At 35.6% G+C, this 27,221-nt stretch overlaps 1 protein-coding gene across 1 annotated transcript in view; it reads left to right on the top strand.

The window, feature by feature from the left end:
• Nucleotides 1-22,818: 22,818 nt before the first annotated feature.
• LOC121330493 (BMP/retinoic acid-inducible neural-specific protein 3-like) overlaps nt 22,819-27,221 on the top strand; it is a 31,185-nt gene continuing 26,782 nt past the window's right edge. The window contains exons 1-2 of the mRNA XM_041277043.1: nt 22,819-23,418; nt 27,050-27,160. The gene's annotated coding sequence lies outside the window, so the exon portion shown is untranslated. The remainder of the gene's footprint in view (nt 23,419-27,049; nt 27,161-27,221) is intronic.

The following is a 27,221-nucleotide window of genomic DNA, read 5'->3' as shown; positions in this document are numbered from 1 at the left end:
TTTTTTGTTTGTTTGTTTTTGTTCCTCACTATAAAGCCTGTTTTTATAGCCCGTTGACTGTATATATTGTAGCGTTGGGTCCCGCAGGACTGCGGAGTGGCACTTCCTGGTGCTGCATTGAACAGCTTGGGGGACTGGGGTTTATGTTGTTAATAGTTGTATGCTGTGTTCAATTTTATGCTGTGTGTTGGTCGGTCTGTGTAGCTGCTGCAGTCTGGTTCCAACCAGATCCGCTCTTTCCCACCTGCTGACTCCTATATAAGGTACAGCCTGCGTGCTGTTTGGAGAGTGTGTGTGAGAAAGTGGCAGCGAGTAAAGCTGTCTTTTACAATTCATTTTATTACTTGCATTTCAAATCAACGTCACTTTTAAGTGCCAGCCCTAGCCCACGGCTAGTGCAATAAATGGTACTTGCAAGCGCCAAAGAAATCTCTTGTTGCAGTGTCTCTTTCTTCCCTCTGAACCCATGGCAAGCCTCTGTCACAATATATATATTGAAAAATATCAACAGTGGCAGTGATTTGTTTACAGGATTTATAACAGGAAAGGCACAACAATGTTATAATGATTAAATAAACTGAATACAAAGGTTATTCCTTCTGTTTTAAAGCAAAATTGCACTATATTTATTCTTGTATCCTGGCATATTGTACAATATTTTTTAACCTTGTACATTTTTATATGTGATAGTTGCTGCCTTAAGGACCACCAAATTCACACTTCTGTCAGAATTTTGGATCAAAAAACTAAAGAAATGATGACAATCATTAGCTTTGAAAATAGTTTTCCTTTGCAAAAGTCCTAAAGCAGGTAAATGAACGTCTGATTACTTTAGTGCGGGGTTCATTTCAGGGGCACGTCTTTTGTTGGTCACATCGAACTACTGGACAATGGCATATATATTTTACTGAATTGACAGAATGACACATATCTACAGGTTTTCAAGCACTGTATGCATCACCAGTTTGCTTGCTTGAACACAAAAAGTCAAAGTTCTGAAAACCTGAATCTGAGGACCCCTGTAATGCAGGGTTTCAGTGCATTACCAGGGAAATTCTACACAATTATCAAAAAGGTTGTTCTCATTATTCCTTTGCTGGGTATAACAGTTCTTCTCTTGGTGTTATATTGTTCATGTTTCTTGAGTATATTGTTTATAGTGGTTTAATTTGCTCATTTCCTACCATTAATACATTATTAATCCATTATGTTATAATATGTACATTATACAGTAATTATAAGGATGTGTGTAGCTACACATTCCTAACTTGCTGTGCATATTATACATTAAATTATTATAACTAGTACTTAAATCCTTTAATAAAACTTGAGTACCGTATTAAAGGCTTGCAATCTCGGGTTCCCGAGAGGTGGATCCGGTCAAGGCCCTCCGTGTGGAGTGCAGGATGCACCCTATAGTCTGGATGTCGCAGGTTTGAGTCCAGGCTATTCCTTTGCTGACCGAGGATGGGAGCTCCCAGGCGGCGGCACACAATTGGCCGAGCGACCCTTGTGGTCTGTCCGGGCGCCTGTGGGCTTGCTTGTAAGCTGCCCAGGGCTGAGTTGTCCTCTGACGCTGTAGCTCTGGGTGGCTGCATGGTGAGTCTGCATTGTGTAAAAAAGAGGGCGGCTAACGGCACACACTTCAGAGGACAACGTGTGTTCATCTTCACCCCTCCCAAGTCAGCACAGGGGTGGTAGAGGTGAGCTGAGCTAAACAAAATAATTGGACACTACTAAATTGAGGAGAAAATAAAACAACTAATTGGCGACTTCTACATTTAAAAAAAGAAGCTTGCAGTCTCTGCTTGACAGTGACATGGCTTAAGTGCAGTGTACACTGTATACTGGAAGTTGTGGAAACAAAGGTAAAGAAATAGTTAACCAAATGAAAAACATTAACTGTTGCAGCAAATTAGTACCTGTGCAGCAAGCAGAATGTGTCTTGAACCTCTACAGTCCATGTTCAACATGAAGTGGATTAAATCTGCAGTGCTGTTTCTTCAGGCTTTGCTAGCAGGCTCATCAGTCACCATTGCCTTTTTTCCAGTTAGTGAAAGAAATAAAAGTATTCCTAACGTGTCACTGTAACTGTCAGTCAGGCCTACTTGAGGTCTGTAGTTTGAACTGGATTGCTCTAAACAGCATGGGAACAGCATTTTAAAATAATGACATACAAAAATACAAGATTGTACTGAAAACCCTTGAGAAGAAATAAAGTACAAAAATATGGTTCAACAATAAATAAATACGACATGTTGAGATTGCAAAGGTATAAATGATAACTGAGTCTAGAAAAACAACCCCCCCCCAAAAAAAACTGTTCTATATTTCAATTTGAAGATAACAATTTGCATTAATAAGATGAACAGATTTTTTGAAGATTGGATTCACGTTATATATACAGTATATTAATATGTGTCAATAATATATGATTATACTGTGATTCTAACGTTGGATGTATAGCTAGATTTTATGACAGCATTAGAAGACTCTGCTGCTAAAGCTGATTTTTTTTTTTATTACAGCTGTGAATCTCTTTTGTCTGAAAGCTTCCCTGGCCTGATCATGATTTCAGCAGAATATCCTGGCTGTTGTCAGTCAGTTTACTGTTTCTGCAGTGTTTAAATAGGCAGCTCTCAAAGCCATGCTGATGAGTAGCTCTGGCAGACAGTGATTTGGCATATCCTGACACAAAAACATGTTTGTTGTACTGTAAACAAAATAAGAGTCTGACATACATATTAATCCTATGTAATTCCTGTTAAATTATTTTGTTTCTTTGAAAAACTGCAGCATGCACACTTAAAAAGATCTACCTGTCTATTGTATAAAATGGTTTTAAAAAACTGCAACCTGTAGTCACAGTTTTTTGTAGGTAACCACATATTGGCACTGGATAGATAATTCATTTCATGCAGGCCTACCAAAAGCTTTCACCTAAAAAGTAGTTTGTGGCTTCAATTATGGGGATGATTTTTACGGGGTATGAAAATATGTTTGCAAGTAAATTAAAGGCATATATATATTTATATATATATATATATATATATACACACACACACACACACACACACACACAGAATAAAGCACAAGCTATTATTGTACATAATCAGATAGTAAAACGCCACCTCGGAGTTCTGTGACATCACAAACCGTCGATTCCTCTTGAGATGTCTGATTCACTGTCTGATTACCTCTGTACAGTAGCTTGTATTTTATTTTGTATAATACCAGCACAAAACAAGAAAAAAATGAAAGACACACACATACAATTAAACAAATATTTTCTTTACTCAAAATCACAAACATTTTTATTTATTTATTTATTTATTTTTAAATAACAATTAGAAGCTGCCAGTTAGCATCATGGCCTTTTCTTTTGGTTAACATCAGATTAATTAAATTTCATGCCGACTCTTGAGTTGTAAAAAATGTAGTTATGCCCAGAAATGCTCTGGAGGCTGTAGCGTTTCGTGTGAATGGCCTTTGGGTGGCGCTGCAACAGGGACTGTGTCGTTATCATTATTTTCTTATTCACTATCTTCGTTGTTTTGTGAGGGATCGTTTTTACCAGTCGCAGTTCACTGATCTCTGCCAAGTATGATATGAGGATGGTTTTCCTTATAGTGTTGGTATTTTGTTACTGTGCTACAAAGTTCTGCCTTTCAGCCTCTGACACAATGGTAAATTAATATATTATAAAATTATTTTTCATTATGTCTCAATACTATAATTCTAAGTGATGCAAAACTTTTGGCCATAGCTATATAGGTGAAGATTACATAAAATGCTCTGCTTTCTCTGCTGCATGACTCTTTTTGAGATCAGCTTGAGCAGCCTCTACGGTAATTCCAAGTTCCATCCTAATCCTTTCAACTGAGCTAATATTTACAGGCACAATAAGCCAAAATCCAGTAAATACTCAAACTAGCCTGTTCAATCAACCATACAGCAAAACCACTGCTGCCATAAAAGCTGGGGAGCAACAAAGTAATGGTAGTGGAGGAATCACGGTAGATAAATGTGCAATTCTCTGTCTGAAAACATATTGATTGGATTTAGTCATTTCTCTGTGTGGTATACTGCATCTGTGTGTTAAATGGATATTATTTTCCAAATATTCAAAAATATTATAGTATTTCAGATTTGCAGTTACTTTGGCATTTGGCACATATATATATAGCGAAACCATATATATATTATATATAATATATAGACATATATATATATATATATATATATATATATATATATATATATATACCTATATGTATAGATATATAGTATACGTGAAAAATTTACTGTGACACCACATGTATCTATATATATATATATCATATATATATATATATATATATATATATTATATATATATATATATATATATGAACCACATATTGCCACTGGGCAGAGAACTCATTTCAAGAAGACCTACCAAAGGCTTGCACCTGGTAAGAACATTTGATCACAGTACACTTGGGCTAGAATCCAACTTGCAGCCTGAAGGAGAAATTCTTCAATTCCCAATTGCAATCCATAGACCCACCCAGCTCTGAAGATTGGCTCTGGAATTGGCAGAGGGATTTGAAGCTTTTCTCCTTTGAGCAGTAAGTTAAATTCTAGCCCAGATATATTGTGATCAAACACAGTTGCCCTCTGAAGGCTGTTGGTAGACCTGCATGAACTGGTTTGTGATCGGTCTACTAAGCCTGGGGAACATGATCTGTCCCCCATGTCTGTGTCTCATGCGTATTCAATTTGAGCTTTACACACATGGTCCACATAATTCTCAATCAAGCTGAATTCTTGAGGTCTTCTCTGAGCGTCTGTTTTTTAATTTTATTTTGTTTAGCCACTGATAAGCCTAAATGTCAGAGCCTTTATAGCATCAAAACCTCTTCTTTAATGTCACACACACATTCTCAGTCGTGCTTTGCTCAGATTATGGAATGCATTTGTATACAACCCACTGTATCATGACAGCCCTTTCATCCATAGTGTGAAGTGGATCAAGAGTCATCTCTAAGTGAGCTCAAAGTAAATGTCAGATGTGCAACAGAAAATAACCTAACCTGCCTTCCAGTCATGCTTGCTATGTGTAAAATAACAACTGAGAGGGAAATGAAAGAAGCAGATGTAGCCGCAATCATATCCCCCAAACGAAGGAAGTATATTAGTGGAGGCCCAACTTATAATGTCACCTATAATACTACTACTACTACCACTACTACTACTACTACTACTACTAATAATAATAATAATAATAATAATAATAATAATAATAATAATAATAATAATAATAATGGTGTTTTTTCCATTGTATGGTGGGAGTACATGCTTTGAACTGTAAAAAAAATATTGCTATCTCCTTTTTTTTAGCCTTATAATGCACCAAGGGCGTACGGATATTAGAGTATATCCCACACCCTGTCGTGCCTTATTGCTTTCATATATATATATGTGTGTGTTGGCTTTAGACATTCAAGTGCAAATTAAAATCATGTCCTGATAATAGTTCTATTTTAATAATTACATAAACTGACAAGTGAAATATACCATTAAACGCATTACAAACAGCACCAGTCATAACTTTTAATGGGAACATCAGTATTGATTATTATTCAAGAACAGGCCTGTTAATAAAATGTACTGCTTGCCTATTTTGTCTCCCAGGTTTTCAGTGTAGAATAACCTTTTTCCTTTTTACAGTTGTTTAAATGGTTCACTGAGCTGCATTCTTCAATTTTAAAATGTCAGGAATTCGGAAAGTTACAGAACAAAGCCTTGAGGTCTTGCAAACAAATAGGGGATATCAGAAATTTAACCAAAAGCCCTTCATGTGGAAACAACAAGACAAGAATGTGCCAGCACTAAAATTGGGCCCAGTGGGCAGATGTACTTGAAGGCTATCACGTAAATTAAACAGCCCGCAAAATTGTATTCATAATGTTTCAGATAGAAGGACTTTTTTTTCTCGATTTATTGCTTCATTTGTCTTCATCGGTAGACATCATGGAGGTGCACTATCCCATAATTTATGAAGCATCCTGTGTGTGTTTGTGTCTCCTGTTAGGTTATGTTTTTTTTTTTTAATCTTTCTGCAATCTAACAATGTACTCTGTGGGAATAATGCTTTACAGTATAGTAAGCGCTTCATGATGTTATGTATAGTTAATAAATAAGTACAAATTGCGTATGGTTGACAAGAAATTTGCTCTGGCACCCTTATTGAGGATGTAAAACTGATCACCGTGAATAAAACTTAGGCAGCTCTTACTACATTGCCAGCTGAATACAAAAGTATTTTGTGGTTTGCAAATATAGCCTTTTTGAAGGTTAATGATATAAGGTTTTCTCACTTACAAATGACATCATTCAGAATTTAGGAAAGAAAAAAAAAAAACGTGGACCAGGTTAGTGACTGCCTTCTGACTCGAGCACATCTGTACTGTTCCTGGGTCCATTCTAACAATCCACTCAGCTAGGGAGATTAGGATTTGAAGGCAACTGGAAAAGGACTGAGCAGTCATGACAAAATAAAAGAAGTACAACTTGCTCCAATTAATAATTTAGTTGAATGGAATACTTGCTCTTGTGAATTCTGCTGTAAGGAGAATGCTGATAAAACAGAGGTTCATTCGTGGCTTCACCGTTTGAAATGAAACTTTTTTTTTCTTTTTTTTTTTTTGCCAGATCGCTTTCCTTTAAAATCCCTTGCAGCTTATCTTTAGCAGTCCTGAAGAGAGAGAAATTGCATGCTTTTTTCAACGTGCCTGGATATAAACCAGTGAATATATAAACCTTGGGGCCTAAAAATATTTGTAGTCTATCAACACATTTTCTAAATTAATTGTTGACTTCTTATTTGTTCAATTATATGGATGACAATGACCTTTTCTACTGTAAAAAACAGTATTTGCCACATGCACCCTGTGAAATACTTAATTTACTAATTGCTTTAAGACTGTTAAGAACCACATGGACTAAAGGGTAGTTCTTACAGTAATCTTCTTACTGTGATTAACTTGGTATTATTAAGTCTGTGACTACTGGCTTTGATAGTACTGTAGTTGTATAGAAGTAGCTTGGCAGGACGGTACCAAGTCATATCATTTTCAGGTATTTAGACAAGAAGCACAATTAAATGAGAAATCCTGTTTCAAATCTATTTTCTGCAGCAGTCATTGACAAATCAGTTGACCTAACCTGTGTGACATCGGTGCTGTCCAATGCTAGAAATTCAAACAAGGTCCCCACACACTCAATTGATCGCTTGAAAATCTGCTGACGAAGAAACTAACTTTTCTTTTTTTTGTATCTAGGCACACTGGTTCAATAGTCCCTGTTTCTTATTAATTAAAAACCTTTGCTCTGCAGGCTCTAAATTACACAGCAAGTTGTAAGACATGTTCCCTACCTATGACTTGAGAGGAATGAGACCTCACGTCACTCAAATGTGATGTTTCTTTATCCAGCCTTAGGCTGTCATGCACCCAGCATGCACTAATGAATTTGCTTACATTTAAGAAGACCAAAGGTTAGCAGGCAACAACGGTGACATTTTGTTGTCCAGTTTTAATGAGTTGTTTTTAATTCTGTAGGTTTCCATGTGGAATAAGAGCAGCGCATTTTTCTCAACAATGTTAGTTGAAAATGCATCACATACAGAGCAGTCATGAATTGCACCAACCAATCTATAGTCCCGTAAAAATGTTTCTGCTAGCACTGTTTATTTGCTAAGTTTTTCAACTTTTGTTACACTTTAAGTGTCTCTATAATTACACAGATGGTAGTGTGTTACAATGCAATTCCAAATGAAAGCTTTAGGAAGTTAGTATGTATGTGTTTTGTAATTTGTGCATTTACAGTGTAATTACATTTTGTACACACTTCTGGAATTAATTATTTGAATTCCTCCAGCGAATTGTTGGGTGCAGCTTGTTTCCTCTGAGAGCAGTTTGATTTCTTAAATATGACCAAAAAACAGGAACTCCAGCTGTCCAGACAAAAACTGGGTGTCTCCCTGACCCTTAGGTCCAGGCTTTTATACAAACCCCAGTGTTGTGCTGTAATGTGAAGTGACAGGAGCCACTACAGAACACTTTAAGCCTGTTTAACGAGCTATTAGGGGCAATTTTATAGATCACGTCCCTGCAATCAATTATTGGGCGAAAATGTAATGGTGTTTCAATTTGACAGCAGCTAGTAAATTCTCGACAGGTCGGATATAAGGTACTTAATTAAGAATTGACTTATTCTGGGATCCAAGTGACTTATAGGAAGGAAAGAATGAAGCTTGACAGGTATTTGAGAGGAGCATCAGACTGTGATGTGGAACCCTGTTCCTCAATAAATAGATCCCCAGTTTTCTGCTTCCTCATGCTTCAGTAAGAGTTTAAAAGGAGTGAACTCTAATATCAAACACATTCTCCCTACACAAGGTAACTAGCATAGTTATACTTTACAGTTATACTTTACGGGGGGGGGGGGGGTATTGTTCCACAGTGAAATATTGCACACATTATTAGGCTTTCTATCCTGGTACATAGCAGGATGAAAACATTAAATTTAGGACCAGCACATGCCACCATCTATCCATTCCAACCTGTGATGTATGTAATTACCTCAGCCATTATCTCTGCAACCAGATGTCTGATGTTGCAGAGTGAGATTGGAGAATGCGAATCAGGAAAGTTCACAGTTTTATGGCTGTTTTTACAGCTCAATGGCCATTGAAATGGAGTTGAGCACTTCACCGCACTTGTAATTATGACAGCAAAAGATTTCTAGCATAGTGAAAGAGATTTATCCCTGTTTCTTATGATTAAACATCCTATGAAGAATACGGGTCAAAGATTTCTGACTGATTTACAATAGGTTTTGCACCTGTGGTGAGGATTGATTGTATTTGAAGATATTATTTCAAGTCAGAACCCTTTTAGACCTGAGATATCACAGTCAGCAAGTGACATGCTAACGATATGCAGCTATGGCCAGAGGTTTTGCATCACCTAGAATTTTAGGATTGAGACATAATAATAAAAAAAACCTATAAGAACATAATGGAGATATTTTATTTTGCATCAGATAATCAAAGAAACTACAAAATTATACAGTTGGCGCCGCTTTATCAGGACGCCTCAGGAGAAGTAAAAATATCCTGAATAAACAGTTGTCCCAATTAAACTAAAGGCATTTGAGATGCCCGTAGTCACACTTTTTTGTTTCTAAATTCACATTCACATTCAATCATCACATTATGATTACATGTTAAATACAGAATTTAAAATATCACTGTTTTTCATTTCTACATGAAATGAAAAATAATGAAAAAATACCTTATCACAAGACGAGGCACCCTAGATGTTGACACGCCAGCTTTCTTTGCAACAGCAGCCTGAGAAACCAACACCACAGGAGTCTCCAGCTCCTTCAAGAGTTCAAAGTGGTTTACGGAATTTATGCAAGTCACGGCACAATAACGTACTCGCTGTGCTACGCGAACCTGTCTTGCTCTGAAAAACGATCTTCATTAGTCATTTGAAAATACTGTATCCCAATTAAATGTAGTGATGTCACAATTAAACAAAGTAAATAACATTGGGTAGAGCCATCCCCCAGAGTTGTATCCCATTTAAGCAGAAATCCCGATTATCAGTATTCCGATTAGGCACCTCCAACTGTATTACAAAAATCTACCAGAAGCCGTAATGGAAGATCAGTACTTCATGTTAGATTTTGTAATTATATATTTCAATTTTTTTGTTTTGTTTTTGTTAAGGACATGGAAAATTACAAAGCGGTATATAATTCAATATGTTAACTAACATTATTTAGCAAGTTTCATTCAAAGTTATGAAGGACACTGGTGATGGGAATGGGAATGTAAAGATGGGAGCCCAGCTAGAAAGAATCAAGCTTTTAAGGACTGTCACCCACACCTGTGGTGGCTTTGACAGACTCACTGAGAGCAGAAACTGACCCAAGACTGTCACTGCTGCTGGAGGCAGGCTGATCTTTGGAGTACAAATTGAACATTTGTGAAACTGCAACAGATTAAAATGTTGTAATAATTGTAATGTTTTAAAGAATATAAAGTAAGCAGAAATACTAAATTAATTATTATTACACAGTATTCAGAAAACATGTTATAATGTGCGCTCCATTGGTCGATGAGAATATTGTAGGACTCTGTATTCCTGTTTATTCTAGTATAACAGTAGAAGTTATTATTCTCAAAATCATTGTAAGTCTGAGTAAAGAAGGAGCTGGGTGAAATACCTGTGAAATGAGCTAAACTCATTAACTGAGAGCTACCAGTGCCAGAAAAGTTGTTTACAGTGTAAGTTCTTATCAGGAAGGTAGCAGCTTTAATTGGGATGATGTTATATTATAAAAGAAAAAACAACTGTTTTACAGCATTACATTTAAAACTAAAAAGAAGTGTTGCATTTATTTAAGTTTTACTGTGATAGAAAACAGAAGTATTTATTACAGGGAAACTGTTAAGTTTAAAAGTGAAACAATTTAATACAAAGCTATTTAGTACAAAGCTATTTATTAACTTGGGCACATGCCTAAAGCTACAAGCTTTTTGTAAGCTGCAAGGTACTCCTCGACTATGCTTGCGTGAGTGAAGCAATATTGGGTCAATTAAACCTGGTCTGTTGGTCAGTTGCGTTTCCCATTTAGACCCTATGTATAAACTGTTATACTAACAAAAAGTATTGCATGACCGAGGCAACTGGACACTAACAGAAAAAAAAAAAAAACTGGTTTTAAACTAAACACAGAACCTCTATAAGAATAACAAATTATATGAAAAAAGCCAATATGTGTGAGAAAAGTTTTTACACGAAGTTGAAATGGCAGAAAATGAGCATCTAGTTTAACTGGCTCAAGAATGTGTTCATAGTTAAGTTTCTTATTTAGAAAAGAAGTAAGCTTGATCTGAAAGTAGTCTTAAAGCTAAACACAGGTATTCTAGAATAATCCAAACAGAATATAAGTGTAAATGTTGTATTATAACAGAAGAACTGTTAAGTATTAAAATAAGTCAATATAGTGCAGACTGTATTTAATAACTTTAATATACAGTAGATTTACTGAAAGAATATAATTTAATTGGTAACCTTGCTTTTGCCTGGTTTTAACAAAACGGTGCCAGGTGTGGCTAAGAGAAAATTAGTCTTGGCAACCAAAACGAGACTCACTGGTCGTCAGCAGTTTGCAGTCAGAGTGATTTTTAAAAAATTAACTAATGAGAAGTACAAGAAAAGCAAAGTTAACGTGTTCATTACCTCATTATATTATAAAATTAATGAGAGCTTGGTAGTTGGTTGAAATTGAGAGAAGTGGATCTCTTTTGTAGAGATAGCAGTCCGAACCTTCTCTTGAATCTGGTCAAAGCATGGAAAAATGCTTACAGTAGAATTTCAAATTAATTAAAAACTAGCCTTGGCAGGTAAACAGGCTGTTTGAAAACTGCTTGCATAGGGTATTTTTAGAAACAGAGAGAGATAGGTCAAACGTCCAATTTAAGAATTGAAAAAGCCAATATAAGACTGTTACATTTAATTGTTTTCTATAGCCTGGATTTAAATGGAAATAATTGAATCTGTAATTATAGACTTAAAAGTTTGCCATGAACCTTTTAACAGACTTTATCCAGTATTATTTTGTTAAAACACATCTATACATGAATTAAGCCAGTCTATTGAAAAGAATGTCTTTTGATGTTAAGATGGAAATATATTTTAAACCCAGGTTGTAATAATTAAACAGAGTAGGTGTTCTCTCTCTCTCTCTCTCTCTCTCTCTCTCTCTCTCTCTCTCTCTCTCTCTCTCTCTCTCTCTCTCTCTCACTTGTATGCTGTATAAAGAAACTCCATGGTACTGAGAAAAAAATAACATCAGTTCAAAAGTTCACCTCACATATTTTGAAAATGAGGAAGGGGCGAACATGAGATCATATCCAATTAATTTTAAAGCAGTTACTGGCACTTTTTAAATATATTATTCACTTAAAAGATAAGGGTTGCAAAACAAATCAAATAGTTAGGTTTAATTGGGTCTTCTGACATATGAAGTGGAGAAAAAAATTCTATAAAAGCTGAGGCAAGACATCACTCGACTTGCTAACTACAAGTTGTGTGGTCCATGCTCTGTAGATCTTTGAAAAAGTTGGTTGCTGTTCGGTCGTATTCAGAAGTCTCTGCATTTGAAGTCCTGTCTTTACATTATATACAACAACATATCACCAGTCTGCATTGCTATAATGTATAGAAATTATGTTTTAGCTTTAGAGAGTGATATATTGTATTTTCTAGGATTTAGTGGTGGCTTTTATAGCTTTTTATATGCGTGGCCTTAGGGCAAAACATGTTACAACCATAAATATATTGTGTCAATGCTGTTGAGCCTGTGAATACACTAGAGTGCCCAGGCTGTCTATTAGCTGGGATCCGAAGTGGGCTGTAAACTACTTGATCCATTATTAAGCATTTAATAAACTGAAGGGTGCTAATACTACTCTGATTCATTAAAACTTAAAATTAAATCAGTCTGTGTGATTTTCTTGATTATGTTAAAGTTGTCTTGGTACACTGCAAGTTAAGTGCATGAACAATCCAGTTACAGGGGTCCAATACATCTCTGTGTTCTCCTTTAATGTCTCCCTGAGTTTAAGAGTGTGCTCAGAGCATATATATATATATATATATATATATATATATATATATATATATATATATATATATATATATATATATATATATATATATAAGTAGAGTATAGTTGTCGTCAAGACGACTTCTGGGACGGACCCTGCCTGACTCAAGGGTCACACACCATGGGGACCCCTGGGTGATTCGTTCCTCATAGTCCGTCTGAGAGTAATCGGACATGAACTTGAGTCCTCTCAGGTAGAGTCGTTATCTCGGTGTCCTCGGACCACAGGGAGACCAAGTGTTTCTTTCAAACAAACTGTTGACAATGTTCCTAATATATAAGTAAGGTATATCTATGCATATATATATATCTATATATATATATATATATTATATATATATGGTATATGTATACCATGGTTACATATAATCACATATATACCTGTGGTTGTGTGTGAGTGTATCTATATGTGTGGTGGTGTGTGTTTGTATTTCTATATATATATCTTATATATATATATATAATAATTATATGTGTGTGTGTGTGTGTGTGTGTGTGTGTGTGTGTGTGTGTGTGTGTGTGTGTGTGTGTGTGTGTGCGTGTGTGTGTGTGTTCTTGCCATCATTTATTCATTTATTTCAGTCCTCCAGGCTTGCCTTAAGCCTTGACTGGAACAAGCTGCAGACTGTTCAGACATTTGTATAAACAGGGCTAATGAAATAGGGTATAAATGTTTCTGTTAGCTACACTGTTAGATAGTCACTGTATATTACATATAAAGAATACGCTACACTTCAGAAAGGAATGCAGTTATTAAAGGCTAAATATTTTTTGAGTAAACCATATGCTGGATGGCTCAGCATGTTTGCAATGGGATATGGAGCCTTTCACCTCCATTTTTGTTCCCAAGAGAAGTTGTCCAAGCAAGCCTAGCAAGCGTCAAGGAGAGAGGGAGCGTTATGATAAAGTATGTTGCACATAAGGTTACACGCACACAAAAAAAAAACGTATTAAAGAAAGAAATACATATTTAGCTTATGTCACAAAAAAGAAATGTTATTTATAAAATATGTCATTTATATGTCACATGTTTATGCTAATCCAAACTGAGTTATTGTTTCTAAAAATGTTCATATGGTTTGCAAGTTAATTCAATGCATTATCATACCTCATAAATGTCAAGGTGTATATTATAATGTAGAAATTGGTTCTAATATTAAATCTAATTCCATTAAAGCAATTAGCTGATTAAATATTAGTACATTCATGTATGATAGGCACTCTTTCAATTTACATATTTAGAAAACATAGAAATCAAGCAGCACAAATTTCCCTTTCATTTTTTTAAAAAAAGTTTTCTAAATAAATCCTTGTCAGAATAATCTGTATTCCTCAATTTGAATATGTAGTACTGTCAGTTCATATTCAGTTATATGTCTGAAAAGTACTTTTTACACAGAGCCTCTATTGACAGCCTAAGTTAGTATTTCTAGAAACAATTTTCTGCTAAAACAGGCAACCCTTTGTCATTCTTAAAGTCATCTTTAATAACGACTCTTCTCTGATGGTGGTTTGAATTGTCTATAAAAGTTGTTGTAAGCACTTTGACAGTCTTTGAAGTTATGATTTGTTAAACTGGCATTCATTGTAAGTTGTATATGTTGAAAAATAACACATACGTCCTTTGCTAAAAGAAAACTGTCATTTACTATTCTGGTAAATGATTAGCTTTGCAACATTGCCAAGGGCTCTATCAGACCAAGGTCAAGATAGCTTGCACAGTGTCTATCTGTACTAGACCAGGACCATGGATAAAAACTAGGCTTTAATTGGTAGGGTTAAGAAGCATTACATTTGCCTGAAATAACATTCTTGGAGATGAAAACTCCAAAAGGAAAGATAATAATCAGTGCATCCATATATAAAAAGATTGAATGGGGTTTTTAGCTTAATAAAACAAAGCCTGACTGTGAAACCCCAGGAGCAATATGATTTTAAAGAAGAGGCACCTCATATTGGGTTGAACATCCATTCTGACTTTGTCAATTTTCTTCCTCACTAACAAAGAAGACTCCCTCATCAATCACTGTCAAGTTCACTTCCCCTGGAAGGAGAGCAATTTACCTATTAGGGCATTTGCAACATCTGAAAGTTTGTAAGTGGTGGGGGGATGAGGGGCATAATTGTAGTGACTATTAAAGAAAAATGGCCTATTATGTTTCAGTGTACGATCAAAGCTTGTATTAATTGACATGAAATTATCTGCTAATTACAAATTATTAAATGTAATTAATAAAACTGAATATGTAAATAAAGATAAACAGTAAGTTGCGCTTGTTAATGTTAATTAGTATTTCAATTAGTTCAGCAATTTTGCAGGGAAAATGTTGCCAACCGTATCTAATAATATATTGCCCTGATAATTAAATATCATGGGTACAGGTGTGTATCTTAAGATTTTAATTATCTTTTTTTATACTTATAAATTACTGTAATTACAGTAGAAACTACTGCTCCCTCTTCTCCTCCTTCTCAACAGCACTCACCTCTGCCAAACACTCTTACTATCAATCTGTCATCATGTCCTCCTCTAACAACCCAGCTGACTTTTCTTCACCTTTTCCTCCCTCTTCAAACCCACACCCCCTCCCCAATCCTCATGCTTTACAGCGGATGACTTTGCCTCCTCCTGGTCCAAAATAGAGGGCATTCTCCAGACCATCTTCTACCCACCCCGTTCACCGCCAACCCCACCTCAACACATTTCAGGTTCCATACTGTTCATCCACGGAAACCGAACATTCTCTCTCTGCAACTGACTCTCTCCTCTCTGCTCGGGCTGCCTCCCTCTCCTATATTCTAATTCTCCTTGACCTCTCCTCTACCTTTGACTGTTGATTATGCTAGTCTCCTCTCCTCTCTCTCTGACCTGTGGATCTCAGGCACTGCTCTTGCCTGGTTTTCCTCCTATCTCTCTAACTGTGGCTCTCTCTCTTCTCCTCGCCCCCTCTCTACAGGTGTACCTCAAGGTTCCTGGGACCCCTCCTCTTCTCCCTCTACACCCACTTGCTAGGCACTCTAGTCTTCTCTTTTGGCTTCTTCTACCACCTTATGCCGATGATGCCCAGATCTGCACTCCTTTCCCTCCTTTGACTCCCACATCTCCTCCTGCATCTCAAAATGCCTCTCGGCTATCTCAGCTCGGATGCATTCTCACCACCTCAAATGCAACCTCTCTAAATCTAAACTTCCTCTCCCTCCTCTGACCACTCTATCTCAGCATCCCTGATTTTTATTACTTTCTCCAGGTGTTATTCTTGCCCCCCCCCCCCTTCTCTCAACACATCTCTTCCCTGACATGCACTTGCCATTTCTTACATAGCAACATCTATCGAATCCGTCCTTTTCTCACTAACTCCAGGTCCAAGCTCTTTTCTCTTTTACTCTCTAGATTGGACTAACGTAACTCTCTCCTTGCTGGTCTCCCTGCTTCAGCTATCCACCCCCTTTAGCTCTTCTTAACTCCCATGTATAGATATGCATTCCCAGCGGAGTAAAATAAGTATTTGTAAGTGGTACATTTATATTTTATAACTATACCAAAAAAGCATTATGCAAAAAAAGAAAAAAAAAGACATTAGCTAATTAGCAAAAAAAAAAAAAAAGCAGCTGTGTTATATTTTGCCAAACAGATTGTATACCCAATCAATCTTCACAAGTCCAGAGCTTCGTTACCAGTGTAAATGCTATTGCTGTTACTAATAGTCTGTGTCTTAACAGTCCATGAAGCTTCATATACACACATCCACTAATGATGATTATTTCAAAACTTGACTTAATTGGTTCTTTCATGTGGGACTAGGTAGCCTTGATCTGAAAACATAAAAAATACAGTGAAAGTCTCAAATCTTTCACATGCAGGTCAATTAAATATGACACAAAGAGAGAAAAGCAGACAGGAATACATAAACCACCTGGTGCCCTATCGGAAATTCCAGTACTTCTGGTGACTTGAGCTGGATTCATTTAACAGTAAATTGCGTGGTTGCAACATTGAATTGACTGTGAAAAGAATTTGTGGGATTCTTTAACAGCATTATTTGAACCAGCATTAGCAGTTGAACAACCAGTGCTGACAATCTTTGGAATTTGTCAAAATATTCAGTATATCAAAAAGCTTCCAAGCATGCCCCATGTGCCAGCTTTCACGCAGGAAGGGCTTGTTTCCTCATTCTGATGCATAATGGGTGCTGTAGAAAGCAAGTGCTTTCAAGATTTCTGATTGAGATATGCGTGTGGTAGGGAGGTCTTTCATTATTTACCTCAGCCACCTATCTGAAAAGCAAGCAATTCTGAGACTTTAAAGAAAGGGGGAATTTAAATAGAGTCAAGCTATTTTCATATAACTTCAAAGGAAGTGACTGAGCTTGGTGACAATTAACACCAACATCAACTTTACATGTAAAAAAAGCTTTGCGATTAATAGTTCACTCAGTGGTAAAAGTTGTGTCTTAGTGTCTTTCTCAGTCTTAAATTGAAGATTAACATTTACTGTACATTGGACAGTGTACATTGTCCTTTCAAATCCCAGCTCACCCACTGACTCATTGTGTGACCCTGAGCAAGTCACTTAACCTCCTTGTGCTGGCCTTTCAGGTGAGACGTTGCTGTAATTGTCTCTGCAACTGATGTACAGTTCACACACCCTAGTTTCTGTAAGTCACCTTGGATAAAGGTTTCTGCTAAATAAACTAATAATAATAATAATAATAATAATAATAATAATAATAATAATAAGCACTTGTTTTAAATATAACACAAACTTGTATTTAATCAGACTATTTACAAAAACTGTGATTTCCAATCATAAACCCATTTGGTATTAATGTTGTTTACAGTAAGTCTGTACATTACTAGAATCCAATTTAGTCCCATTAAATGGGCTGTAGCACCATATCACAGCATCACCCCATCCTGCCTGGGAATCACTGCAGCTGGTGTGAAAAGCTGACCTCTGGGAAAAGCACGACAGGTTGAACATGGCAGCTGTGTGCTGGAGCTGAGGAAATAACTGATTGGAATCAATGATAATCCCTGTGGGGTGCACATCACTGCACTCAAAGGAGTACCAAACTTACTAACAATTTAAAAGCCACTTACTTCTATTGATGAGCTTTGGTACGACCAGTCCCCTTTCCAGATGATTTCAGTTGAATTAACTTAAAAAAAAAAAAAAAGTTTTAAGTTTGTTCTAGTCTGCAGAAGCATGTATGTTTCTTTCAATAAGTGCTCTGAGCTGGAAGTTCTGTGTACACTGTATACTAACAGTGTATATGCTAGTATATAAAGCAGCATTGCCCATTAGTATAGGCTCACAGCCAAAATGTATCCCTTCCAGTTCAAAATCCAATTTTAATAGTTACAATTAACTATAAGCTTGCTTTATGTTCAGGCTACCTGTCAGTGTACCTCTGTACTGGACAGTTTTAAGCAGTTCAAGCAGAGGTCCTGGACAAAGTCACCTTTTATTATAGCTGGGAACTCTCCTTCAGGCTGAATGAAGAAGCAAAGAGGAGACACTTCTCTGATTTCAGTGATCGCTTTAATGCAGAATTTATTTAATATTTATTATTAAAAAAAAAAAAAAGCAAACATATTGGTAAAGTAGCTGCTCAAAATGTTAACGTACCCCTTTGGCCTCTGTTGTACCCAAGTTTCATGAAAAAAAAGTTTCCACTAAATAATTCAAGGAAACATATTATTTTCTGCAGGACAGTTCAAGAGATAAAATTTAAAAAGCATTAGTCCAAGGTGACATTTTGCCAAGAGTTGAAATTGTTCAGCAGCTTCAGGGAATCGACCTTCTGTGACTCAGTCGTGAGCCTGCATTCCTGTCTTGGTTTCTTATCTTCACAGCTCCACCAGGGCTCAACCAGGGCTCTTCCAGGGCTCCACCAGGGCTTCTTCTACGGGTACAAAGGCAAAGAGGTTGCCACCTTTTTATTGTGCGAGAAATGCAAGAAAAACAAAGAATCGGAAGCCTTTGTTGCATTTGAAAACAAGGACTGTAAAGCGGTCTTTTATGTGTCTGTCTGAAGACTGAATGAACGCAGTGGTGGAAGGTCAGCTGTAATAACTGATTACAGTCGGTACAAAAAAGACCATTTTGCTTCAGGTCAGTACGCTTTGCCTTCATCACCTGGAACATGCCCACCTTTGGATTTTGAAAATCCACATAGGAACATTTTTCTTTAATAATATCACTCATTATTTTTTGCTAAAAAATTTTAAAAAGCCTATTTTGAATGTTACCCATTTGCCAATCAAGAGGACGAAAGGTCAACTGGCAACCTCACTGTCAAACGAAACATGGCTTTTCACCAACTAATGCATTATAAAGATGACTGTAATATATTACGTGTGTTATGTCCAACTGTGTTTTCTAATAATTACAATAAGCTGTGGGTTCATTCTTAGGTTTCTCTGGAGTCCAGAGTCACTGCTTAGCAGAAAAGGTGCGTATGTAATGCCTCTCCAAATGTAATGGAATAAAAAATGAGAGCGAAAACACAACCCTAAGGTGTATTGCTTCAAAGTAAGCTGTACACCTCTTTCTGGATGCAATACATAGATATTTCTTCCAGATCTAATGTCTTCATGGCATGTTTTGTTGTGCGACAATATGAACTATACTATTTAACATTCAAGCATGACATCATTTCATGCAACCCATGAAAGCCTTTACAGTGGATCCTAGATTTGACTCAATTCAATACATTCCTTATACAGGGCATTATCAGTTTCAAACTGATACACATAATAAATACATGTGGGGAAATATATTCTACTGTTGGCAAATGGCAAAAATCTGGTATATTGGGTTCAAAGGTAAAATTCCAATACATAAAATATGAAAAGACTTAGCATTGTGTGTCTTTACAGCAAGTTAAACAAGCAGTGAGTGATTAAAAGCACATTTTGAGTATTGTATCCCTCCACTACAACACAATGTAACTTAATGTGACGACCGTTTCTATAGCTAGGCTTTCCATGCCTGGCTCCACTTCATCAGAAAGCAGACTTTCCTCACATTCTCCATTGTCTCAAAACACCAGTTTGTCTCTAAAACAAAAACTAAATATATTAATAAGTTTAAAAATATATCTCAGGAAATTAAAGGTACACAACTGCTTTGGGACTATGACAGGTTGTAAGTATATATTTCTATATCAGCGTCTATACATTGTGAAGATCTCATATTGAAAATGTCAGCTAGTGCCATATTCAGAATTTTTGACTGAGTATTTACATTTATGGTTGAGGAGCTGATATTGTATATGGTTGGGTGACTATGCTCCATACCAAGTAGTCTTTGGGACCATTACTGTGTTGTCACCTCATATATTTTCTCATGTCTAATACTAATATAGAAAAAGAAAACACATTTTTTTGTTAGACAACATATTTTTCACACTGGCATTAGAGTACAATACTTTTATGCAGTTTCAATACTGCTTTTATATCTGATCTCTCCGTCAGCTTTTGCAAGGGTACACCAGGATAGGTGGGAGCCAAAGAGGAGGAGGACATGAATGTTATGATCCACTAGTTTATGAAAATCCCTACCAGCTATAGAATTTAGAAAATGTACTTACTCTACCCCACTCCTTTTAGCTCACATGGGTTTTATTCTTATTTTCAGTTGTTTTTATGAATCTCATTACTGTTAATAAACCAAGTATCATGTGTATTCTTTTATTTATTTATTTTAATTCCTCTGAAGCTGAATCATCTCCATAGAAGCCTTCTTCACCATATTTGTCTTCCATACTTGATATTCCCATGCTCATTTGCAAAATCCACCCGTTCATTTGAAAACCCAGATTCATTTTGTTTGTGTGACGCCCATAAACTTGGCTCTCTAAAGTAAATAAAACAATTTCCAAGAGCAGTTTATCCCAAAACAGATACAAATACCAGGCACATTGAAAGTGGCACCAAAGCCATCAAAAACTGTAAATCCAATGTAAATATGAAGTTCAAACATATTGCCCAGGTGGCTTATTTAGCATTTTGGTCAAATGTTCTATTGATTTTACAATTACTTGTATTAGCAAAAAAATAAAATAAAATGGAATAACTATACATGCCTCCACACATAGTTGTCTAGGTTTTATTGTGACATGCATATATATATATATATATATATTATATATATATATATATATATATATATATATATATATATATATATATAGTATAGTGTGTGTGTGTGTGTGTGTGTGTGTGTGTGTGTGTGTGTGTGTGTGTGTGTGTGTGTGTGTGTACTAATTTTAATTTAATGCAGACGGGTGAGAGCCACGGCTTAATATTCGAGGCTGAGACAAAGGCCTCTAAACTCAGAAAGAATGACACATCATTGGAAGAAAATAGAAGTACGAAGCAAATTTATTTCTCCTCCTTTTTCATTATCAGTAATCCATCACTGGCAGTGTTGACATGGAATTACTTGAGAGTTTTGACGCAGGATATGCACAAGGTCAATATGTATCATCATAGTACTGAATTAATACTTTGTGGGCAACGAAGAACATTGACATGTGAAAGGAGTGGAAGCTACAGACTGAATTAGTATTGTTCTAACCCCAGTGGCGGATTACATTTTCAGACAGTACTGACAAAGCGGCATATGGATACGTGGATGTTTGTTATCCAGTGCATGCCTTGCCTTTTGCAGTAGGTAGAGATGAAAAGTTCCAGATTTTAGCACTGTCAGCTTTTCTTCTTCTAGCACTAAATTAATGAATATTTTTAAAGGATTTTTTTTTTTTTTTTTTATGTAATTTGAATGCTTCCTGGGGCATGTTGCATCAATACACCACTCAAGCAGATCTGTATTTAAAGCTGATGAAGATTTGCTATGTAGGTCAAACCAAAATCCTTCAATATAACCTGGATACTTATTGTAGGAACTCAGATAGAATATAGCATTTAGCCCGGTCAGTATTCGGATGTGAAAGCCCTCCAAGGAACATCTTGTGCTGTTGCGGATTCTTATTTTGAAGTTAACATTACTATCCCATAATAATATTTCATAACACAGACACGAGGGCTGGTTGTTATTGTTATATGGTCCTCAAATCATTTTATGTACTGTTTTCACAGAAATTATAAATAGTAATGTGAAAAGAATATACAAATGATTGTTAATGACAAATTGACTGCACAAAATAAATAAGGCAATAGCATATTTCTTTATTACATGTGTATTATTATTATTATATACAGTATTTCTAGAATATACATATCTGGCTCCCTAATATCAGTGTAAAATATGCAGCCCACTACCAGTGCTGAATGTTTGTGTAGCCAGCAAAGATGTAAGTGTAACCTTAAAGGGTTGTTATGAATCTGTAGTCCACTACTTTCACCTGTATTACAGTATAACTCCAAATAAAACATTTTGATGTTACATTGTTCCTGTTATCGCATCACAATAATATAACATTTCAAAGGTATAGGGTATAGGCATATCAGAACTCATATACACACTTCAGACAAGTTCTCCCGTCTCAATTCCAGCTCTTCAAGCTTGGCTGGCACCTGCTATGAATGTAAACAAATGGCACAAACTGGGGGCTAGGAAGCTGCTTTGTTAGATTGCTTGGTAACCCTATGCGTTCTTTGTCACTTGGGGTGTACAACAATAAAAAATACCCATGCAATACACAAATATGTTATTGACTTGCTCGCAATAATAATAATAATAATAATAATAATAATAATAATAATAATAATAATAATACAATAAAATAACGGTACATAAAATAAAGACTAATAGGCAACATAAAAATGACAGACAGGGGAGCTGTAACACAAAATATTTGTGTTTAGGTGATCGTGCTTCTGACAGGATGCCAGCACAACAAGATGCTGCGGGTGATCATTCCTTTTCAATAAGGCACTGTCATCGTCTATCGACCCCTTTCATCCCTGAAGTGAAGAGTTATCTGGATGCTGCTTTTGTCCCCTCCTCTGTTAGAATGCTTTTAAAGTTACACATCCAATCAGAGCCTATGAGGTGTGGAATCAAAACCAGATTCGCTGTTTATTCGGAATGAAAGATTTACTGAAAAGGTGTGCGTGTGGGACGGAGGGTGGATCCATACAGGACCGAAGCGATGGTCACAGCCAGTTAGTCAGAAAAGTGGAAGTCTACACTGAAGCAAAATCGGAGAAGCAGTAGGCGCATCTGATTTTCAAAATAGCACTAATTAACCCAAAAGTCTGAACAGCAGACGACGCACTAGATTGACATTACCTCGATTTTTATCTTGCAAGATTTGCAGTTGACATATTTTCGAAACTGGTCTCCACATAGCTACAGTATATGATGAGAACTACCGAGACACCGCAGACGTGCAGTATAAAAGTATTTATTTATTGCAGTTTGCATTTTTTCAATACTGCAGTAATGCAAGCGATTCATTTTAAAAAAGCAGATCACGTTCTTTAAAATAGCTTTTGTCCTCTTTCTAGCAGCGAAAATGCTATTTTTGACGTTTTTCTTTTTATGAGGAACATTCATCGGAGGACTTCTATTGAAGCGGAAAACACATTGCATTGAACATTTTTTCATCTAAATCCTGATGTGCTACTGAAACCGTCTAGTCTCGGAATACTGCATTTTGGAAGCAATTCTTAGTGCCATATGAATCTATAGATGACTGCGAATCCAGCAAACAGGTATGTGTGTTCACTGTACACTCCTATTTATCATTCAGTAATTCAAATATATACATAATAATTGGTATACCATACCAAGAACAAGTAGAAAATAATTGACTGGTAGGGATTGGACATGTTTTTATTTTGGGGGATGTATTTATGTGTTTAGGAGGAGGAGGCTAAAAGAATCTAAAAAGTAATTTGGGAAACGCTAAAACAGCAGTACTTTTATTCGACTGTTATTAATGGGTAGTTTCACCTTTGTTTGGAATTATACCGATTCCGATTCTATTCATATATTATATATATATATATTATATTATATATATATATCATATATATATATATATATATATATATATATATATATAATTATAATATTCATTAAATATTAATAAATTAAACGCTGTTTTAAAAAGTTCGATGCTGTTATTGCAAACATGAATTTTATTCACAATGTGTATTCTTGATTTTGTTGATTTTGAAAACAGTCATAGTATTACTGTTGTAAACTACAGTAGATGGTTATTGATGTAGGATGTTTTCTGTGTAGTGTGCAAGACATTTTAATAATAAATATACAGCCGCTGACAGTAATTAAAATTAATTATACAAAATTTAAACTTTAAAACTTTTTTTGCATATCACAATTACTTTGTGATAATGTACACTGAAGTACACCGTGCATGCTGCTATATTGAGGGTTTTGTAATGTTTATCCATATAGAGGTGTCATTTCTGGCCCAACTATGAAAGCAAGTGAAAGACAAAAGTGGCACAGATTAGATAATAATGCAATGTGGTATTATTATTATTATTATTACCACCTTTTATTTATTTAGATTTTTTTTTTTGTCATCTGAAGTTAAATTACCAAATGCAGTAAATGTTACAATACAATGTGTTTCTTACCTTGCTAAGTCCTCACCGAGTCCTTTTGAATTTTAATTTCCTTTCCCTTCTTCCCATCTCCCTCTGTCTCCCTGAACCAAATATTTTTTGTTATATATATATATATATATATATATATATATATATATATATATATATATATATATATATATATATATATATATATATGACAATTCAGAATCAATCTACTCAAAGCCTCCACTAGTGTTTTCTACTATTATAACAACCTTGACTTGCATAATGAAGTTAAAACATTGAGTGAAATAGCTTGCATCACTCGATTTCACAGTGTGGTATCCGAAGCGTAATCAGTAAGTACAGAGATACCTCATCTGTAATTGACAAACCCAGAACTGGAAGACCCAAAAAGCTGACTAACAAGGATGAGCAATACTTGAAGACATTATCCTTAAGGAATAGAAAGAAGACAAGCGCTGAATTCGCATATAATATATAATATATATATATATATATATATATATATATATATATATATATATATATATATATATATATATATATATATATATATGATAAACAAATAGATATATAATTAGGGTTTTGTTTCAAAGCAAGGAAATCCCCGTTAGGGGGGTTTTTAACCCTAACTCGCCATTCCAACCTCAACACAAGCAGCCAAAGAAACCAGACAACACAAGCAACCGCACACTGCCGTCATTAGGTAAGACATAGAACATGCAATTCTTTCCAGATGACACAAGAGACATTACGTTACATTATGGTCTTCCAGTGCTGGTGTATGGGTATACATGTCTCTTGTGTCATCCAGAAAGAGTTGTATGTTCTATGTCATACCTGACACCCACATTTCCTTGCTTTTGTGGAGATGGATTAAACTCTAACTGCTGCTTTAATGCAGTTTTTTGCTTTTTTTTTTTTTATTAAAAATTACTTTTGTGGAGGTGTTACATCCACGAATTTGTTCAAAAAGACACATATGGGGTAGAACTTATGCTTGCTGCTAAACCTACACACTAATGTTACAAAAAATGCCCTGGTGGATTTGCATGTGCTGAGGAATTTGTTGAATTTATATTGGCTACCGGTATAATAGATCACCAATAACAAAAAATGTAACAGCTTTCTACTGATGAAAGACCTGTGGAATTAAGATCCTGGTATTTTTTATTATTATTATTATTATTATTATTATTATTATTATTATTATTATTATATTATTAACCTTATGTGCTGGATATTAGCTCTATTCGTAGACTAGGATCAGAATTCCTGAAGTTGCCATTCTATAGGAAACCTTTATATATATGCATGAATATAGAAATGTATGTATATGAATATAGAAATGGCCCAAAATGGTTAGCAAATAATCCATGGGTAGTGCATTGGATAGTGCATTATTTGGGTGTTTGTTTTTGTTTCCCTCACTTTTTAAAATGTTATTTTTTTATTGGTGGCCAAGTAAAAGGCCGGCTGCAATTGTGGTCCTTCAACACAACTTAAAGCCAGTTCAATAAAGCGCCAGTAGTTACATGAGGCCAAAGTGGAACACTGACAGAAGCATTTAAATATACCCTCCCATATATTAATATTAATTGGGTCATTTAAATTTTGAAGGAGACTTTTTTTTTCTTAAAAGAAAAACTACCTAAACTTAAATGCCCTAGCAGGTACTACCAAAATAGCGTGCTAAAAGGGTGAGATTTCTTTTTATTTTTGTATGTAAACCGAACCTTTGATTGTTTTATTTGTCTTACCAAATTATACAAAGCCTATCTCCCCACACCAAATTGACCCAATTGCTACCTAAGAATATGATTAACATAATTTGATCAAAAACTATTGCGGATACACGTCAACTTTGGCTCTTAGGAGAGAGTCCCTTCCTAACGTTAACTGATTGAACACACATTGGTATTTATAATATATGGATCTACTTGGTAAAATAGCCTACATTTTTCTTTTAAAAATATATACATAAATTATGTTCTGTCCTTTAAAAATAAATGGCTTTTTTTCATATTTCTTACTGGGAAGCCATTGCCTCTCCTGGTTCCTTGTGGTTCATTGTCAGTGCAAGTGTTCTACGTGTACAGTATACAGAATTATACATGGAATCAATTACCAATAAATATTTTAATGTTTGTTTAATTTCTAATCAAGCTTAAGGAAAGGAAACCATTAATCTCTGGCTGCCCAGTCTGTCTTGTGTTCACTTAATTGTGATAATGACCCATTGGAAATCCAATTATCTTCGTTCTTAAGGAGTTTGAGTGAAGCTTTTAAATTGGCTTAGTAAGATGTTAAATTTTACCAGTGTAAACAGCATTTTTTTTTTTTTTCAGTCTTGACGTTACAGTATCGAAGTCAATATTCCCACCTCTCATTTGCTTGAAATGTCCTCATCAAATTCCCCAAAAAAGGTTTCTTGTTCTTTAAGGTTAAGGTCTTTTTGCATCATCAGGATTGTCAGACGTGTGTAATTGTGGTTTGCATTACAGAGCAGTAAAGCTTTTCATTTCACATGTGCAAACCATCACCCATTGTAACTTCTCGTGAAGGTAAGGTGAACCAAAACAACAGGGTCCGATCCAGAAACCTATCTTCTAAATGTTAATGGATAATCTCAGCACGGGTACAAGTTTCATTAAAAATGTAGTGTTGTGTTTTAAATGTACTCTCATTTGGTGTCAGTATCACATTCTAAACAAAAAAAAACACCTCTGAAAGTTTCTTATTGATTGCTCTTTTGATTCAGGTGTCAAGTCAGTCGTGGGTCCTATTGTAATCCACGGAGGCCTGTGGTCTGTGGAAGTGTTGCCTGGCGCGCTCTGTTTGGGACTGGTTGGAAGGCAGAATTATAAAACTGGTAAGAATGTCCTTTTATGTTTATTGTTAGCAGTAACGTAACAAAAAAAGGCTGATGGGTG

The sequence above is a fragment of the Polyodon spathula genome, chromosome 18 (genome assembly GCF_017654505.1).
Source record: "Polyodon spathula isolate WHYD16114869_AA chromosome 18, ASM1765450v1, whole genome shotgun sequence".
Taxonomy (NCBI): Eukaryota; Metazoa; Chordata; class Actinopteri; order Acipenseriformes; family Polyodontidae; genus Polyodon; species Polyodon spathula.
Note: the sequence above shows the minus strand (reverse complement) of the source record. Positions and strands in the feature narration are given on the sequence as shown.